Raw genomic sequence first — 24,217 nt, forward strand, 5'->3', positions numbered from 1 at the left:
TCATCCATTCAACTCAGCTGATGCTCCTATGTCCAGTCCTTCTGCTAATAGAGAGCAACCTCCTTGAACCATTTCCAGCGTCTTTGCCCCTTCCCCATGTTCCTTGGTCTTTTTATTACCTCTGCCATGGGCTGTCTGTTTTACTGACCTCCGTCCAGTTCCCCTTTTGGTGGGGAAGGAGGAACTTTAGATCCTGAAGGTAGAAGTGGACATCATGGTGCTGTGACCCGTGGGAGAAAGTAACAAAGCAATCAGACGTTTCTGTGGAGGATAACTGCCTGTCGGTGTATATTTTGAACCTAATTATGCTGAAAGAGTTCATGTCTCCTCAGTTTTTAAGTGCTGTGCATATTTTTAAAGAGACTCCTGCTGTTACCTCAGCCTTGTGATGTTTTAGACTCCTGAAGGTGGGGTGGAAAGGACACACACACACACACACACACACACCTATCCCTCCATAAATACCAGAGGCAAACTCTGGTACTTTCCATGTTGGTTGAGCTTGGTGCCTATCTTTCATGGCAGTGAATTTCCTCAGATAGTCTGTGATTGTTGAACGTTCATGTTTGTGTTGGAAACTTCCTGCTTGTGTGGCTGTGATGCTGGCTCTGATAATGGAGCTTGTTGTTGTTGATTTTTTAAAATATGCTTTTATTGATTTCAGAGATGAAGAGAGAGAGAGAGAGAGAGAGAGAGAGAGAGAGAGAGAGAGAGAGAGAAACATCAGTGATGAGAATCATTGATCAGCTGCCTCCTGCACGCCCCACACTGGGGATGGAGCCCACAACCCGGGCATGTGCACTGACTGGGAATTGAACCATGAATGACCTCCTGGTTCATAAGTTGATGCTCAACCACTGCGCCACATCGGCTGGGCATGGAGCTTGTTTTGAGAATTGTAGGGCTGGAGTGAAATGGGCACTCTCCCTTGGGGATTGCTGGCTTTCTGGGGAAGTTTCAGGCAGAGAACACATGTTGCTACTGTCCATTAGCACAAGCCCTTGGATAATGAGAGAGAGAGAGAGAGAGATAGGGATAGAGAGAGGGAGTGAGAGAGAGGGAGAATATTCAGAACTCAAATTAACCACCTAGAAGATTGCTCAGCCATGTAGTAATGTCTCTTCTGATCCACAAATAAGTCACATACTATAGGTTGGCGAACACTGCTAGATGACCCTTCAGATTTATAGCAACCCAGAGATTTTAACCATATGAAGAAAGGTTTAAAAGTTAATTGATGGTATGGCCATTTTTGTTAGGTACAAATGGCCACATGCTGAAATTGTCAGTTGTGATGCTGACTCGAGGTGCTCTTAGTTGAAAACGACTGCTATGATATAAGTTGACACCATACATATCAAAATCTGCAACCAATTTTAAAAAAGAAAATCACAGAAATCACTTAGAATTGTATTATTTTTATTTGAAAATCAATCATTAATATGGCTGAAGGTGCTAGTCTCAGGGGAATGGGTGCCCGCTCACAGTGAAGGGTGCCATCTACTGGATTTACTAATATTCTCTCTAACACCACGACTGGAGTCTTTTGGATACTATTTCCTCCATTCCTGGAGCACTCCCTCCCTCTCTCCCACTGGCCCCATTAAAGAAATATTTTATTTATTGACTTGAGAGAGAGGGAGAGAGAGAGAGAGAGAGAGAGAGAGAGAAACATCGATTTGTTGTTCCACTTATTTATGCATTCATTGGACTTATTTATGCATTAATTGGTTGTTTCTTGTATGTGCCCTGACTGGGTATTGAACCCACAACCTTGGCTTATCAGAATGATACGCTAACAAGCTGAGCTACCCGACCAGGGCCCACTGGGCCCATTTTAACACAGCATAAACGGAGCACAGAATCTTCACGGGGCTGTGGTAGCAGCTTCTGAATCGGATCCTGACAACGCTCATCTCTCCTTGAGTGTGTGAGGCATCAGTCATTTGCTTCTAGTAAAGAGAATATAACAAAAGTGATGGGATGTCCTTTTTGAGATTGGGTTACAAAAGACGGTGACCTGTGTCTTTATCACAAACTGTCTCTCTTTGATGCCTCTTGCTTGCTTGTTGTGATGAAGCCAGCTGCCGTGCTGTGAGCTACACCATGGGGAGGTCCACGTGGCAGGGACCTGAGGGCAGCCTCTTGCTGACAACCAATGAGAACCTGAGGCCCTCATTGGAACCGAGATCCTCAGTCCAACAGCTTGTGAGACACAGTCCTGCCAACAACCTCTGAACAGGCTTGAAAGCAGCTCCTTCCCCTGTAGAGCCTTCAGATGAAACTGCAGCCCCAGCCAACACCTTGATCATAGCACCATAAGAATTCCGGATCCACAGAAGCTGTGAGAGAATAAGTGTTATTTGGAGCCCTTAAGTTTGGGGATAATTTTTTAGGCAGCAGTAGGTAACTAATTCAAGGGCTGGTGCTGGCTCACTATTTTGATGGATATCAAAAGCTTCAGAGGTTTCCTGTTTGAATTTGGCTCGATAAACCTCATAAAGACTTTCTATTGTGCCTGGCTGGTTAGCCTGTTAGACCTTGCATCACCAGGGGTGTACTTCTGGAAGCTTCTGGGGCCACTCAGACTATAGTCCTGCAAAGAGGATGTTACAAAAGGCAGGTCTTTACCACATACCAGGTGAGTGAACATTTTAAGGTACATCTGCTTTCCAAAGTAACATGCATTATTTTTTATTATTAATTTTCAATTGTAAGCATAAAACATGAACACATTCTCCTGGTGAAAATAAGGACATAGATACAGATAAAGTCTTCTTCAACAGTAACCTGATCTAGGCCTCTCTGCTCCCCACCCCCCCTCCACTCTTTATTATGAATTTGGAGTAAATCTTTCCAGAACTTAAAAAAAATTATATAAACATGCATGTGCTTGTTTTTACAAAAATAATACTCTCTTGAACTATCATTCACTTTTTTTCACTCCTCCTTGCTTTCCCCCCTCCCAGCCATCTCATCCAGTTTTGAAATCCCACTTGATACATATGGATCTAGTTCATTCTTGGCTATGAAATGAAAACCCCATGCTTTACTTCTCTGTGTCTTAGGATAGCCTTTAGGTTGTTTCTGGATGTTGACTCTTACACTCCGTGCTGCAGTGAACATCACCTGCCCGTCGGTGCCGGAGTGTGTTTTCTAGGGCAGCCGCCTCACAGGGGAGATGCTGGGTCATATAACATGCACACTGCAGTCTTAGCGACACTGCCAAATTGCTTGACAAAATGGCTGTGCCACTTGAAGTACGGAAAGTGCCCATTTGCCCTATGCCTTGCCAAAATATCATATTTTCCAGTCTGGTGGGTGAAAAATGATTTCTCGTTGTTTAAGTTTGTAGTCCCTTGGTTATTAGTGAGGTTGAAAATCTTTCCATGTGTTTATTGGCAGGTTTTCTCTTTTTCTGTAGGGCTCTTGGGAGAGCAGGTGTGTGTGTGTGTGTGTGTGTGTGTATGTGTGCGCATGTGCATGTGCGCACGCGGTGTGCATATGTGTGCATATGTGTGTGTGTGTGTGTGTAGTGGGGGAGGGTGTAGATCTGACCTTGGATGTCAGCTGCCCAGAGGCGTTGCCCACCAGTTCTGAGAACATCGGCCGCGCATTACTGTGAGCACTAGGAGAGCCCGTGAGAAACTGAGCTCACGTGCAGCCTCTCTTTGTTTTTTGTTTTTTTTTTAATGTTTTATTTTTTTTTATTTTATTATTATTTGAAAAAATATTTGTATTGATTTCAGAGAGGAAGGGAGAGGGAGAGAGACATAGGAACATCAATGATGGGAGAGAATCACTGATGGGCTGCCTCCTGCACGCCCCACACTGGGGATCGAGCCCACAGCCCCGGCATGTGCCCCGACCGGGAATCGAACCGAACCATGACCTCCTGGTTTATATAGCTCGATGCTCAACCACTGAGCCACGCTGGCTGGGCCAGCCTCTCTCTTTGGGATGAGGAAGAGTCCCTGGTTTCAGCAGGGACAGTAATCTAGAGAGCCACTGTGGTTACAAACTGCTGGCCTCTTCCCCATAGACTACTGTGTGAAGTCCAAACCAAGGGGGTTATGAGTTTGGTTTGGTTACTTGCCTCTGATTAATGCAAAATAGGTTGCTGCCGCCCGATGGGGGCAGGGCAGAGGACCCATGGGAGTGAGGGGCCTCCGGGGGGTAAATTAATGGAAGACTACAGGACGCCTAACCAGGCAGGACTGACAGGGCACAGACTCTCAGGGATTAAAATTCGGGGACACCTCCCACAGCAAGGCAAGAGTATTAGGACTGTGTGATGGAGGCGGCAAACCTCACGACGAGTTGCAAAAACAAAGATTAGAGATGATCCTCACATTCCTTTCCTTGCGAAATAGGTACATTTAAAAGAATCTCTCCTGTCTTTGACTGACTCCTTTCTCCATATACATGAAGATGGAGACTTGTTACTTAAACTGTAGGTTACAGAATTGTGATGGAATTTGAAGAGGGACAGATCGGATCCAAAGATCTCTATCTTGCAGCTGGACACGGAAACTTAGGAGACTTTGAGACTTTGGTGTGTCTCCTTTTGGGAAGTGTGAGTACATTTTATGTTGTAAGGGGAGGGGGGGGAGGAATCACATTATTTTAGAGAACAGAATTTTGGAAATTGTGTATAGGGGAAGATGGGTTATGTGAATAATGAGTGACCAAAGGAATGGACTGTTTTGGGAGGGAAGGGGGACACCACCTACCAGTCGTTTGTCCGTTCTAACAGCAAGCCTGATTACTTCTGGGCAATTCCCTAGGTGCATACGATCTTGGTGGAAAGATAAATTGAGGACCTGGCAGGACTCCTGCTGCAGAAACTAAAGAGGCCCCCAAAGGCTCCATCTGCCAGATTCTTCCTCTAATCTTTGCAACAGAGCCAAAGTGTCAGCATGTTGCCTAAAGTATGTGAGGGTGACTCAATCTTCTGGAACTTTTAATCTTTTAATCCTAAACGGAGTGAAGCAAATGAATTCATTCATTCCAGTGCCTGTGCTGGAAAAGATGGTCAAGGCACTCCTGTCATAGAGGCTCTCCTTGGTTCGATTTTGTTCCATTGGGTGAATATATTTCCATTGATTTATCCGTTCTCTGTCAACATCTGGGGCTATCTCAAACACTGCTGCTGGGAACATTTTTTGCACTTCGCTTTTTTTTTTTTCTTGCACATGTTCAGTGCACACATTTCTCTTGGGCACATACCCAGGAATAAAATTGCTAGATCGTCATTTTAAAAGAGATTAAACACGCATCTTTGAGTTATTAAAGTCTGATGTTAAATGGTCTTTTTGTCTACTTCCAGTACCATGCAGGAACCTTAGAAGATTCCATTTATACCGCCCCCCCCCCTGCTGACCTATACGCCATTGTAGTTGTGTATATTGAGACTCTCCAAACATTATTATCATTTTGTGCAGTCAATATGAATTTAGAACTGCCCACGTATTTACTTTCTTTGCTCTTCATTCTTCCTGCAAATCTATCTGGGATCATTTTGCTTCTGCCTGAAGGACACCCTTTAGTATTTTCTTTCAGGAATTCTACCGGTGATGAATTCCACCAGTCTGGTGTCCAAACATATTCTTCTTTCACCTTCATTTTGAAGGATATTTTCATTAAATATATAATTTTTTTAAAAATATATTTTATTGACATTTTACAGAGAGGAAGGGAGAGGGATAGAGAGCTAGAAACATCGATGAGAGAGAAACATCGATCAGCTGCCTCCTGCACACCCCCCACTGGGGATGTGCCCGCAACCAAGGTACATGCCCTTGACCGGAATCGAACCCGGGACCCTTCAGTCCGCAGGCCGACGCTCTATCCACTGAGCCAAACCGGTTTCGGCTAAATATATAATTTGAAATAGGCAGCTACTTACTTGCAACACTTCAAATATATTTTATTTTCTTCGAACTTGTTCCGTTGAAAAATTAATTCTTTTTCAATTTTTATATCAGCATGGACTCACGGATATTTATTTTATAAATGAATACTGACTATTTTATACATGGGCATCAGCATGGACTCATGGATATTTATCTTATAAATATAACTTTAGCCCTGGCTGGTCCAGCTCGGTTGGTTGGGTCATCCCGTGCACCGAAATGTTGCAGGTTCAATTCTGGTCAGGGCACATGCCCCAGTTTTGGGCTCGATCCCTGATAGGGGGCCTGCAGGAGGCAGCAGATTGATGTATCACTCTCACATAGATGTTTCTCTCTTGCTCTCCCTTTCCCTTCCTCTCTCTCTAAAAATCAATAAAAAATCTGTTAAACATATAACAGATTATATTAGGTTATAGTTCAACACAACATTATTTACTTTGTTTTTCTTGTCCCAATTGTTCCAGCTTTGGCCATTAGTAGCTCCTTCGGGTTGTCTCCTATGTTCCTTTGTGATACACCCATGGTTTTGTTTTTTGAGCCTTTTTTTTTTTTTTTTACTTTCAGGCACTTCAAGATGCTCCTCATTCATCTTGTATTTTTCCTGCCCCAGTCCTAGAACAACCTTTTCTCCAATGAGCCCTGGTTCTTTTATTGGAGAATGGTATTGGAAACCAAGAAGGGTCACTTTTTATACTTTTTCCTTCTTGTAGATATATAGATATATATTTAATATATTTTATTGATTTTTTTTTAACAGAGAGGAAGGGAGAGGGATAGAGAGTTAGAAACATAGATGAGAGAGAAACAACGATCAGCTGCCTCCTGCACACCCCCCACTGGGGATGTCCCCGCCACAGAGGTACATGCCCTTGACCGGAATCGAACCTGGGACCCTTCAGTCTGCAGGCTGACGCTCTACCCGCTGAGCCAAACCGGTCAGGGCCTTGTAGATATTTTTAATCATGTATTTTATTTCTTTATTATTATTTTTTAAAATACATCTTTATTGATTTCAGAGAGGAAGGGAGAGGGAGAAAGAGAGATAGAAACACCAATGATGAGAGAGAATTGATCGGCTGTCTCCTGCACCCCGTACAATGGGGATCAAGTCTATAACCTGGGCATGTGCCCTGACCGGGAATCGAACCCTAACCTCCTGGTTCATAGGTTGATGCTCAATCACTGAGCCACGCTGGCTGGACTATTTTATTTCTTTAAATAAAGTAAGCATTTCCCCTTACCCCCCCCAAAAAAAATCTGTATTCAAAGTTTTGGTTAAGTCTGATTCTGCAGTCTGTTGTTTCAGCTGGTTCAACTCATGGTGACTTATTCTCCTATAAGTTTGTTTATTTTCTACCTTATACTGATGAGTGGACTTGAAAAATTATTTTGTAGATTCACTGAAGCCTAGGATGAAGCTGCTTTTCTCCAAAAAAATGTTGCCTTTGCTTTTTCTTCTTGGGGTAGTCCCAATCTGGAACCACTTTAAACCAGGTACACAGCTCTCATTTCCCAGAACTACTCAGGCAATGTGAACCTGAGCTGCAAGTTCACGGTCACAACTTCACAGGGAAGGATTTCTCCTTCCCCTCCTTTTTTTTTTCCTGCTCTAAATATCGGCAGGCCAGTGAGGTCCCAGCTTAACATGGGAAAGAGCTCCGGTTACAGCCATCCTTGTTTTACTTCGTTTTGCTTTATTGCACTTCACAGATGTTGTGTTTTTTACAAGTCCAAGGCAAGACCCTCCACCAGCAAAAAAGATTACGACTACTTTCTTGCGATGATTTATTGAGGAGGGTCTGGGACGGAACCTACAATATCTCCGAGGTCTGCTGTACTTTCCCTACCATGGGCAGGCACTGGCATTGTTCTACGTTCACATTTCCCCATTTAAGCCACTAAAATCGAAGCACAAGTGTTCCTTATTAGCAAATCCCTTGAGATAAAACCATTTCTGGGCTTTGAAACTGTTTCGTTCTGGAGGCTCCTGCTTTCTCTTGGCCTGATATTTCCTTACTCTTTCATTAGCTTTTCAATGCCCTGAAGATTTAAAAAATGTACTCAGTGGGATGCTATGTTCAAATCATACAGCTAATTTCCTGGAAATAGCTTTTTTTTTTTTTTTTTTTTTTTTTCCAATCAAGGGACTCTGCCTATCTTCAGTTCTGGAAAATTCTTAGACATTATCTCCTTAAATATTGCCACTTCCTGATTCTTTCTAGTTTTACTCTCTGGAACTTTCATTAAATATATTTTGGTGCCTCTCCACCTAGCCTCCTCGCCCTTAATTACTTTTTCATATTTTCAATCGTTTTGTGACTGTGCTGCCTCTGAGTGATTTCAGAAGCTCTGGTTCCTAAATCACTAATTCACCTTGTGCGGCCCATTCTCTTGTTTATTTCATTATATTGGGCCATTTGTCAGTTTGGTCTCAGATTCATTCCCTAACCTAGTGTGTTCCATGTTACAAGGAACTATGTATCCCATGATCCCTTCTGGGTAGTTTGGCCAAAGGAAGGTATTGGCAAATGCCTTGAGGGAGAGGGAGGGGAGAAACTGCGGTATTTCTCTTCCTCTGTCTTGGCTTTGGGTAATGTATCTGGGAGCCACTGTGTCTCCTTTGAGCCTGCATCTCCTGCCAGAAGCTATAACGTCCATGGCCACAGCAGCTGTGACTCTAGTTCCCATGGATGGCTGTAAATGCTAGGGTTTGATAACAATCTTCTTTATTGTCCTTTCAGCCATAGGGGTGGTAGTAGCTTCCTGCTTTTTTGTAAAATCTCTGGGATGCATCACGGTCCCCTCCTGTCTTCTCATTCCTCTGTCACCTGTGTAATACATTCCTTGTAGTATGTTCTTTTTGTTGGAAATACCTAGAGAGATTTTTCTTTTCCTGACTGGACCTTGAGCAATCCGCCATTTAACACATTGTTTCAGTGTTCTAAAAAACATTTCCAAGATTTTCATCTGTTCTTGATTCATAGCCACCTGCTTTTTTGTGTGTTGATTTTAAATACATTTATTTTAAAATCTTTTTCAGATTGTTCTATTATTTCTACTGGATTCTGTGTGACTCCTCTTACATGTTGGCTTCCTTTTGTGGCGTTGGGTTTCATTGTGGCCTTTGTAATTGTTTTTTGAATGCTTATCTTCATGGAAGCTTTTTTTCTCTCCCACTCACTGTCCCTGGAAACTGGTTTTATAATTGTCTCTCTCTTTTTGGATTCTCTCATTTTTAAAAAATTAGATCTTTATTATTGAAAGTATTACACATGTCCCATTTTTGTCCCGATTGACCCCTCTAGCTTGCCTCTGCCCCCCACCCCAGGCCCTCACCACCCTATTGTCTGTGTCCATGGGTTAAGCATATATGCATACAAGTTCTTTGATTGATCTCTTCCCACCCACCCACCCTCCCCTGCTTTCCCTCTGAGATTTGATAGTCTGTTCTATGCTTCTATGTCTCTGGATCTATTTTGTTTATCAGTTTATTTTATTCATTAGATTCCACATATGAGTGAGATCAAGTGATACTTGTCTTTCTCTGACTGGTTTATTCCACGTAGCATAATACTCTCCAGGTCCCTCCATGCTGTCTCAAAGGGTAAGAAATCCTTTTTTATTGCTGCATAGTATTCCATAATGTAAATGTAGCACAGTTTTTTTATCCACTCGTCTACTGATGGGCACTAGGGCTGTTTTCAAATCTGAGCTTTTGTAAATTGCACTGCTATGCACATAGGGGTGCATACATTCTTTCTGAATGGTGCTTCGGGTTTCTTAGGATATATTCCTAGAAGTGGGACCAGTGGGTCAAATGGCAGTTCCACATTAATTTTTTGAGGAAACTCCATATTGTTTTGCATAATGGCTGCACCAGTCTGCATTCCCAGCATATGTCATATATTTCTACTCTGACCTAGGCATGTGCCCTTTTCTCCACACCCTCACCTGCACTTGTCATTTGTTGATTTGTTGATGGTAGCCATTCTGACATATGTGAGGTGATACCTCATTGTCATTTTAATTTGCATCTCTCAGATTATTAGTGACTTTGAGCATTTTTTCATATGTTTCTTGGCCATCTGTATATCTGCTTTGGAGAAGTGCCTATTTAGGTCCTTTGCCCATTTTTAAATTGGATTGTTTGTCTTCCTTTTGTTGAGTGTATGAGTTCCTTATATATTTTGGAGATTAACCCTATATCAGATGTATCATTGCCAAATATGTTCTCCCATACAGTGGACCCCCTTTTTCATTTTGCTGATAGTTTTTTTGCTGTGCAGAAGCTTTTTCTTTTGATGTAGTCCCATTTGTTTATTTCTTTGCCCTAGGTCAGTGGTTGGCAAACCGCGCTCACAAGCCACATGCAGCTCTTTGGCCCCTTGAGTGTGGCTCTTCCACAAAATACCACGTGCGGGCGCACACGTACAGTGCGATTGAAGGAGTACCCTAATTAAGTTAATAACAATGTACCTACCTATATAGTTTAAGTTTAAAAAATTTGGCTCTCAAAAGAAATTTCAATCATTGTACTGTTGATATTTGGCTCTGTTGACTAATGAGTTTGCCGACCACTGCCCTAGGTGATGTATCTGTAAACATATTGCTACGAGAGATGTCTGAGATTTTGCTGCCTATGGTTTCTTCTAGGATTTTTATGGTTTCACAACTTACTAGTACATTTAAGTCTTTTATCCATTTTGAGTTTAGTATTGTGTATGGTGTAAGTTGGTGGTCTGGTTTCATTTTTTTGCATGTATCTGTCCAATTTTCCCAACACCATTTATTGAAGAGACTGTCTTGACTCCATTGTATGTTCTTGCCTCCTTTGTCAAATATTAATTGAGCGAAGTGGCTTGGATCAATTTCTGGGTTCTCTGTTCTGTTCCATTGATATGCCTGTTCTTGTGCCAGTACCAAGCTGTTTTGAGTACAGTGACTTTGTAGTATAACTTGAAATCTGGTATTGTGATCCCTCCAACTTTGTTCTTCTTTCTCAAGATTGCTGTGGCTATTCTGGGTCTTTTTTGTTCCATATAAATTTTTGGAGTATTTATTTGTTCTAGATCTGTGAAATATGCCATTGGTATTTTAATAGGGATTGCATTGAATCTATAGATTGCTTTGGGTAGTATGGACATTTTAATGGTGTTAATTCTACCAATCCATGACCACGGTATATTCTTCCACTTGTTTATATCTTCCTCTATCTCTTTTTCCAAAGTCCTGTACTAGTTTTCTGAGTACAAGTCTTTTACCTCCTTGGTTAAGTTTATTTCTAAGTATCTTAATTTTTTTGTTGCAATGGTAAATGGGATGTTTAGTTTCTCTTTCTGAGAATTCATTATTGGTGTATAAAAATGCCATTGATTTCTGGGTGTTAATTTTGTATCCTGCTACATTGCCAAATTCATTTATTAACTCTAGTAGATTTTGGTGGAGTCTTCAGCGTTTTCTATGTACAATACCATGTCATCTGTGAATACTGAGAGTTTTACTTACTCCTTTCCTATTCGGATGCCCTTTATATTTTCTTCTTGTCTGATTGCTATGGCTAGCACTCCCAGTACTATGTTGAATAAGAGTGGTGAAAGCAGACATCCCTGTCTTGTTTCTGTTCTTAGGGGAAATGGTTTTAGTTTTTGCCCACTAAGTGTGATGTTTGCTGTAGGTTTGTCATATATGGTCCTTATTATGTTGAGGTATGATCCCTGTATTCCCACTTTGCTGAGAGTTTTTATAAAAAATGGGTGTTGGATTTTGTCAAATGCTTTTTTTTGGGCCTATTGATATTATCATGTGACTTTTGTCTTTCCATTTGTTTATGTGATGTATCACGTTTATTGATTTATGAATATTGTACCAGCCTTGCATCCTTGGAATAAATCCCATGGTCATGGTGTATGATCTTTTTAATATATTGCTGGATCCAATTTGCTAATATTTTGTTGAGGATTTTAGCATCCATGTTCATCAGGAATATTGGCCTGTAGTTCTCTTTCTTTATAGTGTCTTTATCTGGTTTTGGAATTTTGATAATGCTGGCTTATAAAAAGGGCTTAGAAGTGTTCCTTCCTCTTGGATTTTTTGGAATAGTTTGAGGAGGACAGGTGTTCATTCTTCTTTGAATGTTTGGTAAAACTTCCCTGTGAAGCCATCCGGACCAAGGCTTTTGTTTGCTGGGAGTTTTTATTTAATTTTATTACTGCTTCAATTTCATCTGTTGTTTTTGGCCTATTCAGGTTTTCTGATTCTTCCTGATTCATTTTTGGGAGATATATTTTTCTAGGAATTTGTCCATTTCATCCACATTGTCCAGTTTGTTGGCATATAGTTGTTCATAGTATTTTCTTATAATCCTTTGTATTTCTGTGGTGTCAGTTGTTAGTTCTCTACTTTCATTTCTGATTTTATTTATTTGGATCCTCTCACTTTGTTTCTTTTATTTTTCAATTTTTTTTTATTGATTAAGGTATTATGTGTCCATATCTCCCCAATGCCCCCGCCCCCCTTCACTTTGTTTCTTGATGAGTCTGGCTAATGGTTCATCAATCTTGTTTATCTTTTCATAGAACCAATTCTTGGTTTCTTTGATTTTTTGTATTTTTTTTAAGTCTCTATGTCATTTATTTCTACTCTAATCTTTATTATTTCTGTCCTTCTACTCACTCTGGGCTTTTCTTGTTGTTCTCTTTCTAATTCTTCTCTTTTTATTTTATATATATATATATATATATATATATATTATATTTATTAATTTTTAGAGAGGAAGGGAGAAGGAGAAGTAGATAGAAACATCAATTATGAGAGAGAATCACTGATTGGCTGCCTCCTGTATACCCTCCACTGGGGATTGAGCCCACAACCTAGGCATGTGCCCTTGACCAGAATTGAACCTGGGACCCTTCAGTCTGCAGGCTGACGCTCTATCCACTGAGCCAAATCAGCTAGGGCCTCTTTCTAATTCTTTAAGTTAGAGGGTTAAATAGTTTATTATTAATTTTTCTTGCTTTTTTTTGAGGTAGGCCTGTAGTGCTAGGAACTTCTTTTGCTGTGTTCCAGATATTTTGGGTTGTTGTATGTTCATTTTCATTTGTCTCCAGGAAGTTTTTTATTTTTCTTATCTCATTGATAACCCATTAATTGTTTAATAACATGCTATTTAGCCTCCATGTGTTTGAATGTTTTTGAGTGTTTTTACTGTAGTTGATTTCTAATTGCATTTCATTGTGATCTGAGAAGATGCTTGATCTGATTTCAGTCTTCTTGAACTTGTAGAGACTTGTTTTGTGTCCTGACATGTGGTCTATCTTTGAGAATGACCCCTGTGCACTTGAGAAGAATGTATATTCTACAGCTTTGGGGTGAAATGTTCTACAAATGTCAATTAAATCCATCTGATTCAATGTGTCATTTAGAGTCACTATTTCCTTGTTAATTTTTTGTCTGGAAGATCTATCCAGTGCATTCAGTGGGGTGTTAAAATACCCTGTTATGACTGTATTGCAGTTGATATCTCCCTTAAAGTCCTCTAGAAGTCTTTTTATATATTTATTTTTTATATATATATTTTATATGTTTAGGTGTTCCTATGTTGGGTATATATATATTTACCAGGGTTATATCACCATCTTGCTTGAATGATAGCCTTACTGGATATAGTAATCTTGATTTCAGGTCCTTGCTTTCATTACCTTGAATACTTCATGCCATTCTCTTCTGGCCTGTAGAGTTTTGATATGAAATCAGCTGACTGCCTTATGGGAGCTCCTTTGTAGGTAACAAATTGCTTTTCTCTTGCTGTCTTGAAGATTCTCTCTTTGTCTTTAATTTTTGGCATTTTAATTATGATGTGTCTGGGCATGGGCCTGTTTGGGTTTTTCTTGCTTGGACTCTCTGTGCCTCCTAGACTTGTGTGAGTTTTTCCTTTACCAGGTTAGGGAAGTTTTCTGCCTTTATTCCATCAAACACGTTCTCTATCCCTTGCTCACTTTTTTCTCCTTCTGGCACTCCTATTATGCAAATATTGTTATATTTCATATAGTCCCACAGCTCTTTTTAGCTGTCCTGTTTTTTTTAATTGTTTTTTCTTTTTGGTTTTCTGATTGATTTTTTCTACCCTGTATTCTAATTCACTGATCCAATCCTCGGCTTTCCCTAATCTGATGTGTATTCCTTCCAATGTGTTCTTTATTAGTGCTCTGTCATTCTTTATTTTTGACTGGTCTTTTTTCATAGTTACTATATTTTTTCTCATGCTGTTGAGCATCTGTGCCATCATTATTCTGAACTCTTTATCAGATAAATTTCTTATCTCCATTTCGTTTAGCTCTTCTGGAGAATTCTCTTGTTCTTTCATTTTGGGGTTGTTTTTTGTCTCCCCATTTTGGCTGCCTGTTTGGGTTTGTGTCTGTATTAGGTAGATCTGCTAACAACTCCCAGCCTCTACTGCAGGAAAATATCAGATGCTGTTTCTGACTGGCCCTGAGTACCCTGCGGCTCCCTCTGCTGGGGCTGAGTGCCTTTGGAAAGGACCAAGATGTACACCTGGGTCTGCTTTTCCTAGCCCCGGGGCTCAGAAGGAGATCATGCATAGACTCAAAGTCTCCAGAGTTCTGTCTCTTCCAGCAGTGTGATTATTATCAGCCTTGATTAGCCTCGGGGTATGAACCACAGAGTGAGGCAAGAGGTCTTTCAACAGGGTGTGGCAACTGCCTTTCCCCCAGGCCCAAACTGCCTGGATAGCAAAGGTCCCGGAGAATGATGTCCTCTGTAGTGTGAGGGAATGACTCAGCACTGGAAACTGGGGTAGCTGCCGTCTGAGCTCCAGCCCCAGAGCCCCCAAACCTGGATTCTCCTCACATAGATCCAGTCCACTCTGCCCTCCCTCTGTTGGAGCCCAGGGTGAGTGGCTGCAATAACCAGAATGGTGAACTGAGGTTTTTTCCCTCAGTGTCTCACGACCCTGAAGAATGAGTACTGTGGACCAGAAGATTTAAGCAAAAGCATGGAAAATTTATTACAAGCAGAGTCACACTTGGGAAGGGACCCAAATAATGGTTTCCAGTGAAGCTAGTCCGTCTAGGACAGTGGTCAGCAAACTGCAGCTTGCAAGCCACATGCGGCTCGCGAGCAGCGGTTTGCCACTCTGTTGACTAATGAGTTTGCCGACCACTGGGATAGGGGCTTAATCAAAGGAACAACAACAGCCTGTAATTATTGGAATCGCGAGTCTAGGTCAGTGGTCGGCAAACTCATTAGTCAACAGAGCGGCAAACCGTGGCTCACGAGCTGCATGTGGCTTGCGAGCCACAGTTTGCCGACCACTGGTCTAGGATTATATATGTGGTATAAGCTTGCTCTATATCTACCTGCGTTGCCACCTGATTCCCTCATTGTTCTTGCCCAGGAAAGGACATGAACATTCCCTGTTCCTATGCGAAGTGCACCTTGTTATTGCAGGCCCTCCCTTGGTTTCACATACTTCCTGCTCTGTGTCCAAGAACATTCTATTATTTCAGCATGGTTGGTTTCTGTGATTAGGCTACTCAAACTGCTGTATCTGCCCCTGCCTTTGTTTTCCATTGGACCCCTGCCCTGTCTACCTGCGTGTCAAGCTAACACCTCTCAGCTGAACACAAAATTTTGTGCATTGGCCCTTTAAGAGGGTGCTTGCATTTCCAGCTGAATCTCGCTGGCAGACAGCAACCCTGCTGCTTTACACAGTCAGATGTTCTGTGGACACCTTTCTCACTTCTGGTTCTCTGGGCTTGGAAGCTCAGCTTGGGGTTTAGACCCCAGGGTTCTCAGTGGGAACCCCCCACAGCAGAGCCACAAAGGGAAAGGCAGTTACCACATCCTGTTGAAAGACCTCTTGCCTGACCCTGTAGTTCATATCCTGAGGCTAATCAAGACTGCAGGCAGAGGCATATCTCTGGAGGCTTTGAGTCTTTGCCTGATCTCCTTCTGGCCCTGGGGCTAGGAAAAGCAGACCCTGTTGCACATCGTGGTCCCTCCGGGCCTTCAGCTGCTGTCAGTGGGAGCCTGGCCAGTGCTTTCCCATCTCTGCCCTTCCTACTAGTGTCTATGTGGTCTCTACTTTCCATCCTTGGTTATCAGGGTTCTCCACAGTGGGTTTTTCAGGGTGGTTCTTCTGTGTTTTAGTTGTCTTTCCAGTTTGGTCCTGGGAGAGTGTCAGTGTAGCTTCCACTTACTTTGCCACCATTTTTAAGACCCCACAACATTTTTTTTTACCTATCAGTAACTGCAAGGCGGGTGGGAGCTCGGTTTGCAACCCAGTGGGTGGACAGAGCCACAGAGAGGAAGAAGAGGCAGGAAGGAAGCAAGGGTCCACTCTACCAACCAGTGGGAGAAAGCAGCCTGAGCACAGGACCACGTGGATAAGTCAGCCTTTGACCTGGCACCACTGTGGCTCAGGAGCCTTCCTATGATTGTCTCTTAAGACAGAATGGCTCCCGGCTTTTGCCTTGTGGGCATGTCACAGTTCCACACCAGCAGCTCACGCGAGATGTATACCTGGTGGCTGGTGCAAATCTCTGTTTCTTGCTCTATGGCAAGCAAGCATTTTGTTTCTAGCTCCACTCCCGAGCAGATCGGTAGAACTTGTTCAGCCTTCAGATACAGCTGGGGGAGCATGTGCTCAGGGCATCAGCTTCCCCACTGGGAATAGCGGGGAGATTGGTGGTTCCTTATTCCTTGGCTGGAGTTGAAATTTCAGGCTGTGGTCAAAAGGTACAGACTTCCAGTTATAAGACACATAAGAACTAGGGATGTAATGTACAATATGATGACTGTAGTTAATACTGCTAAATGGTCCCTTTGAAAGTTGTTAAGAGAGTAGATCCTAGAAGTTCTCATCAAAGGAAACATTTTTTTTTCTTTTTTGCATCTCTATGATATGGATGTGAAGTAAACTAATTGTGGTCATCATTTCACAATTTATGTAAGGCAAACCATTATGCTGCACACCTCAAATGCATACAATGCTGTGTGTCAATGATACCTCAATAACACTGAAAAATAAATTAAAATAAAAAAGTGAAAACAACAAAAAAATAAATTTCAGATTTTACTGTCTGGATCATGTCCTCTATGGGCCCACGTGCTAAGCTTGCACTTACTGGTATGGGTTTCCAGGCCTTTTCTGGTCCACGATTTTTAAAAAGTCATGTCCCTGAGTATTTCCTGAGACAATGCATCTATCATTTTTACATTTTGGAAACAGAGTGAGGGAAATGTAGCATATATTCACTCTGAGTCAACACAGTTCTTAACCTTAATATAGTCTAAAGCCTTGCCACTCCAAACGCATTCTGTGGAGTGTGTTCTAATTTTTTTGTTGTTAATCCTCACCAGAGGATGTTTTTTTCATTGATTTTTTTAGAAAGAGTGGAAGGGAGGGGGAGAGACACACAGAGAGAAACATTGATGTGAGAGAGACACATTGATTAGTTGCCTCCCGCATGTGCCCTGACCAGGTCAGGGATTGAGCCTGCAACTGAGGTAATGTGCCCTTGACCAGAATTGAACCCACTACCCTTCAGTCCGAGGGCCGACGCTTTAACCACTGAGCAACCGCCAGGGCTAAATATTCTTTTATTGATTTGAGAGAGGGGGCAGGGAAAGAGAGAGAAAAACATTGATTTTTGTTGTCCCACTTATTTATGTATTCATTGGTTGACTTGTATGTGCCCTGACTGGAGATGAAACCAGCAACCTTGGCACATTAGGACAGCACTCTAACCCACTGAGCTATCCGGCCAGGGCCACGTGACATGTGTTTTACATGCAGAATCTCAGGCCCATCTGAGACCTGCAGAATCCAAAACTGCTCTTTAACAAAACCCAGATGATTTATATACATAGTACAGGTTGAGGGACATTCCTTTAAAGGTCAGTTACCTTCTGTATAACCAACCCGGGCAAAATTAGACCCTTAGAAGCTTTTGTTTCCCTGGTCTCTACCCCTTCCTCCCTCTCCTACCACTTCCCTGTTGATAGAGCTTGAATTTTAGTCACAGTTTGGGGTGAAAGACCATAAATTTTATAAGCGACAATAATTCAGATTTATCATATACTTTGCTCTTTATTGCTTCTTATATCCCATTGCTTCTTTTAATTTCATTTTTCTCCTTGTTGAAGTTCTTTTGGAGCATCTGGTGTGCTAACATTTTTGAGTCCTTGTAATTGAAAATGTCTTTATTTTGTCCTCACTCTTCGACAATATAAATGGATATAGAATCCAACTTCAAAGATATTTTCCCTCAGCACACATTGCAGATGTTACTCTATTATCTTATTGCATCCAAAAAAAAGAAGAAGAAATAGAAAACTGTTTATTATGAACAAAATTAATCTTACAGAAAAGTAGCAGGAATAATGTAACGAACCCCTATCTCTCCCTTGACTTCAGCAGTTATCACTATTTTTGCAAGATCTTGGCTGACAGGAACTCTTACGTCAATCCCCTCCTCATTTTTTTCAGCTCCTTTTGTTCTGGTAGCTTTTAGGTAGCTCTTTATCTTTCTTGTTCTGAAAATTTGCCACAGTGTCTACATGTTTGTTGTTTTTTTTTTTTTTTTAAAAAAATACTGATTAGCACTCAGAGGTCTTTCTGTATCTAAGACTTGGGTTCAATTCTGGGAATTTCTTGACTGTTACTGTTTTTTGAATTGTTGCTTTATCTCCTTTTGAAAATGACTTTTAGAGGAATCTTGTAACTACAGTTTCGTGTACACATTTCTTCATTCTTTTCATGCCTTTATCTCTTTGTGCTGTGTTCTGGGAAAGCTTCTTAATGTAACATCTCAGCTTCTTGACGTATTCTTCAGCAGTGAACACCCTGTTATTCGCTGATACATTCAACAGCTACATTTTTTAATTCCTCAGCTTGTAATATTTTTGGGTTACAATGCTTGATTGTGGACTTCTCTCCTGTAGAGATGGGGTTCCTGGGGGCTTAACTTGCAGAGGGGCCGGCCACACAGGAGCATGGTGGCTGCAGTGGGAGCCCTGGCCTTCCAGTGGTGAGCACCACCATCTTCCTTAGGTGAGGATGTTAGCTGTAACTGACAGAATCCAATAGCTACTTTAAAAAAGCAAGGAAGCCCTAACCGGTTTGGCTCAGTGGGTAGAGCGTCGGCCTGCGGACTGAAGGGTCCCTGGTTCGATTCCGGTCAAGGGCATGTACCTTGGTTGCAGGCACATCCTCAGTGGGGGGCGTGCAGGCGGCAGCTGATCCATGTTTCTCTCTCATCGATGTTTCTAACGCTCTGACCCTCTCCCTTCCTCTCTGTAAAACATCAATAAAATATATATTTAAAAAAAGCAAGGAATTCTATCTCTACTTTTTATTGAAGGATGAAATAAAGTACTTACAGGACATTAATATACTATATACCTCGACTAACTTTTACATATGTATACAGTCATGTAATCACCACCCACACCAAAATATAGATGAGCCCCAGCCTTCTAGAAGCTCTCAGTGTCCCTCCCCAGTCAGTATTCATCTCCTCCATCCCCTAGAGCTAACCATTTTCTCTGGTTTGCATGACCACTGACTTGTTCCTCAGCAAAAGTACTAGAATGAACACAAAAGCAGAAAGGTAATTTGTTAAAGAAAATCAAATAGTCCACAGATCTCTGAGAGGGCTAGAGGCTGAAAGGTGACTCAGCCAGGAGTGATGGTCAAACCACACCTCCAGGGGCAGACCACTGGACATAGACCCACAGCTTGCACCTTGGATGCTAAGGACCAGATACCGGGACCTCTGAATGCTAGAAGCCAGTGCCACCCTCACCAGACAGTGGATTCCACTGGTTTCCTGCTTCACATGACTCACTTTTGAATCAAAGTCTTCCTTCGGTATGCCTAATGGATGAACCCTAGGTCACGTGTGAACCTCTCGGACAAAGCAAGTTTTCTGGCTTCTTCCATGGAGGTAGGGCCAACATAGGTGGGTGTTCCAAATATGCTGGGAAGCCACAACCTTGACAAAATCCCCTGACAATTGGTTTCTTTTTTTTTAAAAATATATTTTATTAATTTTTTACAGAGAGGAAGAGAGAGGAGAGGGATAGAGAGCTAGAAACATCGATGAGAGAGAAACATCGATCAGCTGCCTCCTGCACACCCCCCACTGGGGATGTGCCCGCAACCAAGGTACGTGCCCTTGACCGGAATCGAACCTGGGACCTTTCAGTCCGCAGGCCGACGCTCTATCCACTGAGCCAAACCGGTTTCGGCAACAATTGGTTTCTTAAAGCTTGTTGTTAACAGCACTTGTGATGACTGTACCACAACGTACCAATTCTTTTGTAAACACATTGGGATTATTTCTAGTTTTTCTTTTGACTTCAAATACTGCTGTGGCATTATCAACCTTTTGGACCCCCACCCCCAACCCCAGCCTATTGTGCAAAGGTACTTATTGCTTTATTATTTATAACTACTGAAAGATGGCAATAGCTCAAGCATCTAAAACCATGGAATGATGGACTGATTTGTGTTACGATAACAAACTTCTAAGATTTCCCGGGGATGGCATCAGTTCCAAATATTAGGTCACATTGTCTTCATCTGTTTGTTTATGCTTGGTCAGACCATGTGTCCAGTTTACATTGAAAAAATGTGGCCACTGTGACTAAGTAATTGTATTATAATGGAATTTTAAGTAAAAACAATGGCTATATGTTCTACCTGGCTAATACATGGAAAGTGGGTACAAAATGTTGCGGGGGGAAAAAAGAGTGAGTATATTCATTACAGCCATGTACAATGAGTGTTTGCATAATGTGAACGGTCATAAGAAGGTTGCTTTTTGTTTTGGGTTTGCCAAGTTGTTTAAATACAGAAAAGTAAAAGGAAATGCCCCAGTGTCTATATTCACCTCCCAGCATCTGAGGAGCTTGCCCAATAGGTGGCACTCCTGGATAAGAGCAAATAGAAACTTGTCCAGGCTGCCTCCAAACACTGGTTCTCAAACTTTGGTGACACAGAATGACCCGGTTAGAACACAGCTTGCTGGGCCCTTCCCTCGGAGGCTGTGATGAAGTAGGTCTTGGATGGGGCCCGAGAATTGACTTTTCTAACAATTTCCCAAGTGAAATTGCTGCTGCTGCTGCTGCTGCTTCAGGGACTGCGCTTGAGACTGCTGCCTTTGCACCGAGGAGCGCCCTGGAGTGTAGAGGTTAGAATGGGCCTTCTTGTCTCCTTCCTCTTAGCAGTCCCACGACCCACCGCGCTGCCACGTTCACCTGTGTCCACAGAGGAGCAGGGCCGGCCACTCAGGTGGGGGGAGGTCTGCTTGACAAGGACGTCCAAGACTGGCCAACATGGCAAATGACTGGTACCCCCAGTTCTTATCTGATACACAGGATGGGGTGCCTCGTGTCCTGCAGCAGGCATCTTGGGGTCCCTTGCACGCTCCTCTTCCTTCTGTGAACACTGATCTTACTGTGACCCCGAGCCTTTGGGTTAGCTCACTCCAGGCTTTGTGTGTTTTGTGCTCTAACTACTGAACTCACCTCCAACTCATAGACATTCAAGCAAAAATCAACACTGTGATTTTTCAAAAGCTTTCTCCTCAAACTTCCAACCGATCCTTCCCCTATCTTCACTCTCTCATCTGACCTTGACCTAGCTTCTTCTTCACTAAAGAAATGGAAAGAATGAGAAGAGAGCTGCCACAAGTTCCAGCACCACAGCTACCCTCCCTCCTGCATCTGGACCCGTATGATTTTTCTCTCTGATAAGGTGGGTGGCTTGTTTATGCCGCTGGCCAAGAACAGTCCCCACTCAAGGCCATGGCTCCAGCATTCCTCCTCGCTCTCCTGCATCACCAGCTTTCTCCTATTGACCATTCTCATCAGCAAACACATGTGCTGCTATTGCTACTCTATTAAACAGTAGAGCTGCTTCTGTTCACCATCTCCAAGTTCTCTGCTTCTAATCTCCCCTGAGTCCACCCAATTAGGTTTTGTCCCGTCTCTCTACCAAAAGTTCCCTCATCACAAATGACCCCCACACTGCTAAGTCCCGTGATCACTTAGTCCTCAGCAGTAGCATTGGACACGTTCATTTTCTCCTTCAAACACTTTCTTCCTTGGCTCCCACAATACCCCACTCGCCTCGTTGTCTTCTTTTTTTGATCCTTCTTTCTCATCCTGTGTGCTGGTTTCTCTTTCTCTTTCCAACTTCCAAGTGTTGAAGTGCCCCACAGTTCAATCTTCAGACCTTTTGTGTATCTACTCTCCCTTTCTGGGTGACACCATTAAATTTTAATGTCTCAGGCTTCAAAGGCCACCTGTACGTTGGTAACTCTCCAATTTATATCTCCAGTCTGGATCTTGCTCCCAAACTCCAGACCTGTACCTCCAACTGCCTGCTTAATATCTCCATTTAGAATATGTGTTAGCACCCCCACTTACTTGTCCAAAATAGAGTGTTTAATGTGTACTGACCCCACTCCAAAGTACTCCTGCAAACTTCACCAGCTTAGTTAATAGCAGCTCTACTGGTTCAAGCCAAAAACCTCGGGGTCATCCTTGATTCCTCTCTGTCTCTCACAACCCATATCCAGTCTGTCAGCAAATCTTCTTGGCTCAACCTTCAAACCATATATAGAATTGATCTCTCTCCCTGCCCTGGACGGCTCCCACGCTGGCCCAGGCCGCCATCATCTCTCACCTGGATTTTGGTAATAGCCTCCCAAGTGGTCTCTTTGCTTCTGTTCTTGCCCACCTACAGTCCAATATATCTATATATATATCTCAGAGAGGAAGGGAGAGGGAGAGAGAGATAGAGACATCAATGATGAGAATCATTGATTGGCTGCCCCTTGCATGCCCCACACTGGGGATCGAGGTCGACGCTCAACCACTGAGCCACGCCCACCGGGCCTGCAGTCCATTCTTAACACAGCAGCCAGTAATCTTGTTAAAACCTCTATCATTTCCTTGTTGAAACCTCCCCTCCATTTTATTCAGAATAAGACCCAAGTCCTTATGAAGACCTACAGGGCCCCTCATGCTCTGCTCCCTCGAATTCTGACCCCTTATCCGTTACTCTCCCCCTGTTCTCATGACTGCAGCAGGGTGCCTGGCATACTCCCATTTCAAAGCTCTGTGCTTCTCATGCCACCGGATTTCTTCTTCCCAGAGACTTATTTGCATGGCTCACTCACCTTCTGAAAATTTTTTCTCAAAAGCCCTTTTCTTAGTAGACTTTGAGCAAAGCAGATTACCCTCTCTAATGTGGGTGTGTTGGTTTGCAATTGGCTCTCATAGACGGAGGGAAAGTTGAGACCCAAGGCAGAGGCAGACCACTCCAGCCTGGTAGGTAGCAGGTTTCTTACTTAAGCAAGGGGACTTACCTACGATACTTGTCTTAGGTGCCATAGACGAGTAGATCTCTGCACCCGCCCTGCCCGCCCGTTTGCGCAGAGGCCTTAACAGAGTTCAGTCACATATTCAGCTCAGCTGGTCTCAGCAACAAATTATTTCTTTGGAGGCTGTGTCCTTGAAACAGGTTCATAGTGTGGGAACAGAGGACAGAACATACATTCCAAGGACTGGGGAGGAGGTGAGGAGCCTCTATTTGCCCCAGCCAGCTCGAGGGTCAACTGGCGGTCATGTTCTCTCATTGACCTCTAACAGGTTGGGCCTCATTCAATCAATTGAAGGCCTCAAGTGAAAAAAACTGAGGTTCTCTCAGGAAGAAGGAGTTCTGGCTCCAGACTGCCTTTGGCCTCAAGACTGCAAAGTCAACTCTTCCCTGGGTCTTCAGCGTGGCCTGCCCTGCAGAGTTCAGACTTGCCAGCCCTACACTCCTGTGAGTCAATTCCTTAAAAATCTCTCTACCTCTCATGTTTTCTCTTTCCATCCTGTTGGTGCTCTTTCTTCTGGAGAACCTTGATTAATACAGATTTTGGTTCCCTGGCCAGCTCATCTAGAATTTCAGCATCCATCCCCTCACATTTCACCCTCCTCTTCCTGCTTTATTTTCTCTTCTTAGCACACATCACTATCTAAAAATGCTATATATTTTACTCATTTATCTTGTCTGTTGTCTGTAAGTGACTGGGGTGGAAATTACTAGGAAAAGTAAATGATCAATTTTGGGATTCCGGAGGATCAAGGGTGTGTAATGGCAGTAGCAATTACATTTTATCGTATGCCCCCCACATAGCTGGTGCTAAATAAGTAGATGTTTTCCATCCAAGGTTGGGAATCGGCCGGGGTTTGGGGCGGGGGGGTGGAGAGGAGCTTAAGTTACT

Source organism: Plecotus auritus, assembly GCF_963455305.1.
Source record: "Plecotus auritus genome assembly, chromosome: X".
Classification (NCBI taxonomy): Eukaryota; Metazoa; Chordata; class Mammalia; order Chiroptera; family Vespertilionidae; genus Plecotus; species Plecotus auritus.